General features: G+C 34.9%; 1 pseudogene; it reads left to right on the top strand.

The window, feature by feature from the left end:
* The first annotated feature begins 473 nt into the window (after positions 1–473).
* On the top strand, positions 474–3,789 carry LOC149241548 (uncharacterized; annotated as a pseudogene).
* The last annotated feature ends 5,217 nt before the right edge of the window (positions 3,790–9,006 follow it).

The raw sequence follows: 9,006 nt of genomic DNA, 5'->3' as shown, positions 1-9,006 counted from the left end.
GCTTTATAAACCTATTTTGTTTTGTTTTGTATCAATAAAATCTTTAACAAATTTCACAAAATTCTTTAACAAAGAATTTTTAAAGGTTTAAATGTGAACCTAATATTTTTTTTTAAACCTCTTAACAATGGCATCAAATTAAAAAAAAAAAATCGACATGTTTACGCTGATAGGCCTTCTTTTGAATCAGTTTAGTAGTCTACACTTTGATTCTCTGATTGACATCTGGCATATGGTCTGATTGACATCTGGCATCTGGTCTGATTGACATCTGGCATATGGTCTTGGTCTGATTGACATCTGTTCTCTAACATCTGGCTAAATATCTCGGACTATTTCTCCCTCACCAAAACCGCTTTCCGATTTCTGCTCTTCCACGACGACCTGCTTTCCGCTTTCTGCTCTTCCACGACCTGCTGCCATAACAATGGCAGCGGTTTCTACTGTGCACGACCTGCCTTGCTGCCATAACAATGAATTTAGCTCTTAGTTGTTCAATGCTCATTCACTATTTTTCTATACCTGTTCTATTCTGCTATACCCTGTTTACAGCTCAGTTGTTTTGTTCAGAAGTTGTCCGTTCAATGATCAAAGTTAAGTGGTTGTTCTATTCAAAGTTAAGTGGTTCAGTGCTCAAAGTTCAGTGAGTTGTTCGTTCAGTGCTCAAGAGACCAGAGAAGGAGCGCTAAAGCCCTTTAGGTAACATCTTGGGTTGCCTTCTTTCCAATTTCATAGCCCTTGTTTGTTGTTTCCACTTTTAACTGCACCTGCTGCGTTCTCATTTTGGCACGTTCCACAGGAATTCAGATGCATAGATTGGGATTTTTGCATGAATATTATCATTTATGCCCAAGGAACTTCTTAAATTTTTTTAACTATGAGATTCTAATTGCCTCAGGTTCCTTGCCTTGTTTAGTTATGACTACCAATGATATAAGCATCAATAAAGGGCTCATAAGATTCAATGAGGATCACACAAAAACAATTATGCTGCAACATGTGCTAAAAGACAATTTTTCCACTCTCTTTTCCAATTTCAACCAAGTTTTGAAGTCGTCGCTCCAATATCCAGCCAGGAAAGTTCACTTTTTTTTTTCATTTTCACTCAAAGTATTAAGAAAATCATACCCCGACACCACAAAAGGCAGTCTTTCTTTGGCTTGACATATTTTCAACCTTACTGGTGAACCAACTCCAAGTTGAAAGGAAATATTGTTGATTTTCCATGTGTGTTTTATCAGTAGGGGTTATTGTTGTAATTTGACCTGTTTATAGATCAGTACACTTATAGGATTGATATCGTACAAATTGAATCACTAGTTATTTAACTTCGTAATTCTAGATGTTTTGGGTTTGTGATGTAAATCTTCTTTGGTTTTGCCCAATAAGTTATTAAGTGGTTGGTTGATATCACGGTTCATCTGTTGACAAGGCATTCATGAAATAGAGATACTCTACAGAATTGGATGTTATTGGCTTACTCATTCTAATAATACTAACTCGGCACTTTCCTCCGCCTAATGGTTTCTCTTTTCATTGTAACGTAGTTGTAGATTAGTTACAGGACCCTATGTTTACTCTCTTTACAGCACGTATGGTTTCGGCAAAGGAGATATTGGAAGACTCTTCATTACAGGCTTTGGGTCATCTATGTTATTTGGCATGATTGTGGGATCTTTAGCTGATAAACAGTAAGATATTAACACTCCATGTGGTTTGTAGTTGTGAACTTGTATTGTGGCAATTACTGAGAACAAAAATAACTTTTAAAATAGATCTATTCTAATATATTGTTCTATATGCAGGGGTCAGAAGAGGGCTTGTATAACGTACTACATAACGTATATATTGAGTTGTATTACAAAGCATTCTCATGAGTACAAAATATTGATGATTGGCCGTATTCTTGGAGGCATTGTCACATCTCTTCTATTTTTAGCTTTTGAATCATGGCTTGTTGCTGAACATTTCAAGGTAATGAATGTATCCATCTTGCATAGAAAGTTGGGGTAGTTTCTGCATGTTTACATCATGTGCATGCAGCAATACTGAAAAACCTGGTGTATTTAGAATTATTTTGCATAGCATGTAGTTTCTCTCCCTCATTAATGTGTTGTTGGAGTTGGCCTAAAATCTGAAGACAATTTTTACCTTTTGTTGAAAGAAATATAACAAAAATTAGCAAGGCGTAAGCTAAGATATTTTGGTCACTTGAGCTTTTTTTTTGTTTCTTGCAGAGGAGTTTTGATCCACAATGGTTATCATTCACCTTTCCAAAGGCAATATTCCTTGGCAACGGTCTTGTAGCCATTCTCTCTAGGTTGTTTGTCAATAACCTTGTTGACACTCTAGGATTTGGTCCAGTTTCTCCGTTTGATGCTGCAGCATGCTTCTTAGCTATAGGTATGACCATTATCTTCTCCACCTAGAAAGATAACTATGGAGATCCTTCGGAGAATAAGTATCTATTTACTCAGTTCAAGGGTGTTTCCATAGCTATGCTTCAGGTAAGTGTTTAAACTTTGTCATCTCTAAATATCTGGTCTTCTTTGAAATATACGTCAGATAGACATATGATGGTAGAGCTTTTCCTTATGTTTAGTCTTGACAACTATGTTGCTCGTTTTGGTGAGTAGATGAGAAGATTGCATTGCTGGGAGTTATACAGTCCTTATTTGAAGGTTCAATGTACACATTTGTATTTCTTTGGACACCTGCTCTGAGCCCAAATGAACAGGATATTCCTCATGGGTTCATATTTCCAACATTTATGTTTTCTTCAATGTTGGGAAGTTCCCTTGCCTCTAGACTCCTGGCCCGCCAAGCAGTCAAGGCATAGAGCTAGATGCAGATTGTATTCCTTGTTGCTGCAAGATCCTTCCTCCTTCCTCTCATAACCACTGTATGTCTTAGATTTACTATTCCTTTGTGTCTTCTGATAGAATTTATTTATATGGAACATCAGCATATTGTGGATCTGAGGACATTTTGTGTGCTTGCTATGAGCAGTTCCTTTTAGAGCCTAGCATAGAAAAAGGTGGAAGCATTACACCAGGAGGGTGTCTCCAGCTTCCTGGTTTCTATGTGTTTGAGACCTGTGTGGGAATTTTCTGGCCCTCGATTATGAAAATGTGATCACAATACATTCCTGAGGAGTCTAGGAGCACAATTATGAACTTCTCTGGATACCTTTGAACATATTTGTCTGTGTTGTGATTTACAATGTAAGGCCACAAGACCTTCTAATCTCATTTTATAATATGGATGTCATGAGCAAGAGCATTATATTGTATATAAACGAGGATTAACAAGTCTTATTAACTAAGGAACTTTTCGTATTGGAATGTTTTATGGATTTTTTTGGAAACCATTTAAAAGTTTTGAAATCACTCAAACTTTTCTTTCTTTTCTTCTTTATGAAAGGTCAATGCCTTCCCAATCACAGTCATGTTTGGTATGTGTGCTATCTTCCTCTTCATGGCATCAATTCTCCAAAGGTGGCTCATGGTTGTTGCAGAGAGTCACAAGACAAGTAAGTCTTACAAACTTCTTTCAAGTAACTAATTTTAAGTTGAGTCACAAGTCAAGTAAGATGCACACACTTCTTTGTCATGTAACTGATGTTAGGTCTGTGGAAAGTATTGGCTTTTTATTTTTCTATGATTTTGAGCTTCTTTCTAGGTTTTTTTTCAACGTGTTCATACAGTTCCCGTCTTATTTGCAGAATCTCTAGATACTTGGGGTGTAACCAAGGAGCGGGATATAGAGGCAGAGCCCCTCAATCTCTGAAATGAAGAATTTTTGGAGAAGGTAAATTGAAATATTTGCATGGGTTGTGAAAAGATTCATCGACAATTTCCTTGCAAAAATTGTATTCTTGGGCTAGCCCATGAACTATTTCTGCTAACCATTTTGTCACATAAAATAATAGGCAGTTTTATTCATTTATTAGAGAAGGTAAAGAACTTATTCATAGTAGAACTTCAGTTGGAGATATTAATGTTTTTTGTCTAACCAATTAAGATCCCTCGGTAGACAATTATTATAAGGTGTAATTTTGTTGTGGAATTTTATTTTTCAACACTCCTGAACCCTAGCTTATCAGAGGACAAGTGGTATACTAACTAAGCTTTATTTCAACCAATTGTTATCTAGGTAAGGTAAATTATCTTCACGCTCCTTTTTGCTCAGCAGTAAGGTGTAGAGCCAAGAGCTCTGTTTGTAACTCCAATTATTTATTAATTAACTCACCATGGTCCACTAGGTGTGTGAAAATTTATGTTAGTGTATTGCACATTTGAATTACTTGTTTATTTTTAGTACTTGGCTTTTGTTATTTCTTGCACTTTTAAATATTGGGGACTGATAAATGCTAGCAAGATTGGAATAGCAAATGTTGGCTGGTGTTTTAGGCTTGACTTTCATGCAAATTATCAATATTGTGTGGAGGAATTCCATGTTCCATGCTTAATGACATAAATGAGACACTTCCTTGGAACTTTTGAACTTGGAAGTTTCATCAATCTAGTGGAAAATATAGCAGTGCCAATAAATTTTCATCACCTGTTGTTATATGACCTCACAAAACTACAAGGCACTTGGTTTTGTGGAATGTGTAGAAATTAGAAGGCAGAAGATTGGATTGGCAATCCCATGGGAACTGTTGGAAGTGGTTTATCAGTGTAAGGAAAAATGTTGTGGCTGTGATCAACTATTCAATACTTGTGGCCTGTGACTTCCTGAACAGAAAGAAAATCGATTATATGGAATGTGAAGAGATAGAAAGCACAATAGAAATTTGGTGAGATACATGAAACCCATGACACGGGCTAACTAGGAATCCATCTTGCATTTCCCCGCATATTGAGAAACTCTGCCAATGTATCATAATGATTTGAAACTCTAACTATTATATTGTTTTTTACCACATTAGTTTTTTAATTGTTGCATGTTCGCGGTAGTTATATATACAATATAAAATTATTTTCACAAACAAAAATTTGTGTTGGTTTACATTTCTGGTAAGTCGATAAAAAACTGTGAACATGGCTGTCCATAACTTGCAGGGGATTGTTTGGTTTGTGAAGAAGGTGAACAGGGTCATAATCAATAAATTTTCAGTGCAAGAATGTTTGTGAACTTATAGATATATATATATATATATATATATATATATATATATATATATATATATATATATATAATTTCAGAGCAAAGTATCAAGCAAAATACACGCTTTTAAGGCATACATGGTAGGTTTTGCAAAATGTGTAGATATCTTCTTCCCAATATAAATATATAAAAGGGGAAAACTTTTGTCCATCAAATGTGGATTTTGGCCTCTTTTTGCGCTATGGTTGTTGGAGGTGTTATTCCTACTTGTGTTTTTCTGTTGCTCTTGATTTGCTTTGCTTTTATTATTTTCTTGATGTCCAATCCCAAGATGATGTCCCAGAACCTTCCCTTCTACACATTATCCTACTTCAATGAATTAAATATGAAGTTACATGCTCTCATTTCATATCCAGAAGTAAATTGTGCCGAGATATGTGATTAGCCACAACATTTTGTTGCAACATGAAATGCCCACGGCTTTCAACCTAATGAACACTACAGTGATCTCAGACACCATTCCAAGTCATGGAGTGTTTTGGAGCGTATTACTTTTGGTTAACTTTTCACTCAAATGCAAATCGTGGATTTTCACCCACTGAACATGCAACTATTCTTCAAGGAATCCTACAGCTGGTTGCAACTTCATTATACTTGGTACTTGTGTTTGACTGTCTCCTGCTGTTTTTAAGTAGCAAGGTCCCATGGTTGAATTATATGTGATACCCCACAACATTTTGTTGTAAGAAGAAGTGTCCAAAGCTCCGTACCTAATGGACCATCACAATGATTTCCCAAGTCCTATTATGTTCTTAATTGTCTTTGGCGTTTTGTTCTGTGGTAAGCTCTCTGTTGGCTTTATTTGTGATGGTTGTCTATGCAATCTTCATTCCTTTCTTCAGTAAAAGATGCAAATATCCTTCATGGACTGTCTTGTATTGCTGGTTGTAAACCTTATAACAGATGATTTCTTATGACTAAATGATCATTCTTAGTTTATTCAGAAATAATTAGATCATGTTTACTCTTTAGTTTTCCTTTATTTATAATAGATATAATACAAATAATAACAATAATAAATAAATAAAATAAATTGAAGGATTATGATAAATAAATAATAAATTATATATAAATAAATAATAAATACTTGTTTGATCTGCACATTTGCAATCATATGATACAATTGTTTTATCTCTGCAAATACGATTGTATGTTCATAAAATCAGAAAAGACGAGTATTCTGATGCACACACTTTCATAAACTTTTCTTTTGGTTATTGAACTCCTCACTACTAACGTTTTGAATATATCATCTTTTTGTAAGGCTTGCTTTAATGTTTTTTCACATATTTAAATAGTCTGGAATAATAAGCATTTAAAAGTTTAAAGTAGAGATTTGAGCTTTTGTGCCTTGATTTTAGCATGATCTCTCTCTCTCTCTCTCTCTCTCTCTCTCTCTCTCTCTCTCTCTCTCTCTATATATATATATATATATATATATATATATTTTGTAGTTATGACATCATTACTAAAAATATTTGATTTTATCATATTCAGGTCGTGACTCTATCATTTTTCCTTTTGACAAGCTTCTATGAAGACCCTTCTTCTGGAAATGAGCCCTTCCCTTCCTTCTCGTTATGTTGGATTTGTATTCTCACATCTTAGCAAAAAATCTTTTACAAATGATTTGCAATATTGATTTATTTCTATTTTTGTTAGTTGTATTTCAACTTCTTAACACAATATCTTTTTGTCTTCCAATTCTATTTACAGCAACTGTCAATAGTTGATAGACACGAAAGAAAAAATTGTCAATAGATCATATACACTTGTAAAATGGCATTAAGGGGTGACTCCAATTTGAGATGGGCAGTAACTTATGCCACTTACTGTCTCAAAGTTTAGGAACAACAAACAGAGAAACAAAAAAGCACATGCCTTCTTTATGTATTCATGAAAGTGAACTAGCTTCCACAACTTGCTGCAATTAAGTTGGTTGTAAGAGACAAGATGATAAAGAAATTAATTTCAAAACTGACAGAAACAATCATAATTTGTTAGCGTAAGGTCAGCATTTTCATTACTAACCAGAAAAATAAAAAATAAACTTAAACTTTAAGCATTGGGCTTGAATAAGTGAAAATAACAATGCACTCTTTCACCTGGGCTTTTCCATCATAAGCAACTACACTAGAAGACTCAACAAATTCTATGGGAATCTTTAGGCCGTGATTTTTCAGTTGCAACAACCTACTATGTGCAGGCTGCCTCACTTTGGCCATCAAGTGGAAATCACCATCATCAGGTTTGATCTCAATTTGTGGTTCTGTTCTTTTTAATCTGTCTTAGTTTATCTGAATCTGCCTCCAAAGTGAGCAAACTAAAGTATTAATTTTCTGTGGGAAGTTAACGGTATCATTTTGTGGTTTGCAGTTTCCAGCTTGCAATACTGGCAACATACATGGGAGATGAACTCGTTGTAGTCTATCGGTATTTTTGAAGCTTGGCAGTTGAAATTCCATTCTCTACTACAAGAGACAATTTGATTAAAATATTTGACAAGGTATTCGTCTTTTTCCCTGTGAAGTAAATCTGATTACAATGAATATAATTTTTATCTGGTATGGCTCTTCACGTAGGTGTTCAAGGGCTAAAGTAGGCAGTGGTATGTTCGTTTAGTGTATTATATTTTACTCTCTTGAATGTTATTGTTACTATTTAACTTGCAAGAACAACAGTTTGCTGCATGAATAAGAAATGATGGATCTTTCTCCCTATCAAAATTTTTATTACTGTACATCAAGTTTACAAAAGGGAGGCTTTCCCTTAAGGATCAGAAATAAGGGGCAACCATATCAAAGAGAAAACAACTAAATATTTCAGAGGTTAACAAGGCTTTTCAAATTCATTTCGTTCGCCTTAATGGGATTCTCTTTACACACACAAGGAATGCTCTGTTTCATTCTTTCAACTTTTCAAGCCAGTTTTTTACATTGTGTTTGGTGTTTTCCTAGTTCACAAATACCTCTTTACTTATAAATTTCAAAAATTTTAAATTGCCAGCCTCGAGACATTTGATGAAGTTTGTTCCTCTGCAATATTGGTCGATGGCTCAACTTTTAGTGGACTTGTGTTTCTTCAGATTGTGTCAATTCTAATATTCACAGTTCATAATATAATCCTTGTGTTGCGGTTTTCTTCCAGAATGACTCTGAAGAATGTTACCAATATTAGGAGATTAAATCCTTGGAACAAGTCTCAAATCAGAGCATTAGGACATTTATCAGGTCTTTGGATTGTTGTCATGATTTCTGCACCAGGCTTTCTTACATGAAGATATAAGGTGAAGAAGAAAATGGTGAAGCCCAAGTCTGAAGAAGATGAATTTCTAAGGCCTTATCTTCTTGCCTGTACAAAATACTATATGGGAGCTCATGCTACCTCTTGTTCGGTGTTAACTTCTTGTTGGTGACTGAGATCAAAAGCAAGGACCATTAACTTCCTTGTTGGGTATGAACTTCTTGTGGGTGGATAAGAACAAAAGCACGGATACTTAACTTCCTTTCTGGGCAGCATGGATACTTGATTTAGTTGTGTACATTACCAGCAGGGGTTTTATACCATCTAGGAGTTCCATCTAGAACATGGAGGTGTGAGCATTGAAGGGAATGACAATCATTCTCATTTCTGGGCATTACCTCCTCTTGGTAACTTGATATTCATCCTTGTATCAACCATACAGTCAATATAAAGACCATATAAATGTTGTAACTACCAATATTGCGGAAAACACTCATTATCTACATTTCTATGCAGTTGTTCAACCATTTCTAATAGTGTGGTATTCATTGTCTATTTGTGTTCTCACTTGTGATTGGAAACTTTTTCTTA

The sequence above is a fragment of the Pinus tabuliformis genome, chromosome 8, assembly GCF_031772625.1.
Source record: "Pinus tabuliformis cultivar Carrire ecotype Pingquan chromosome 8, CPIR1, whole genome shotgun sequence".
Lineage (NCBI taxonomy): Eukaryota > Viridiplantae > Streptophyta > Pinopsida > Pinales > Pinaceae > Pinus > Pinus tabuliformis.
This window is presented reverse-complemented; position numbering and strand designations above follow the sequence as displayed.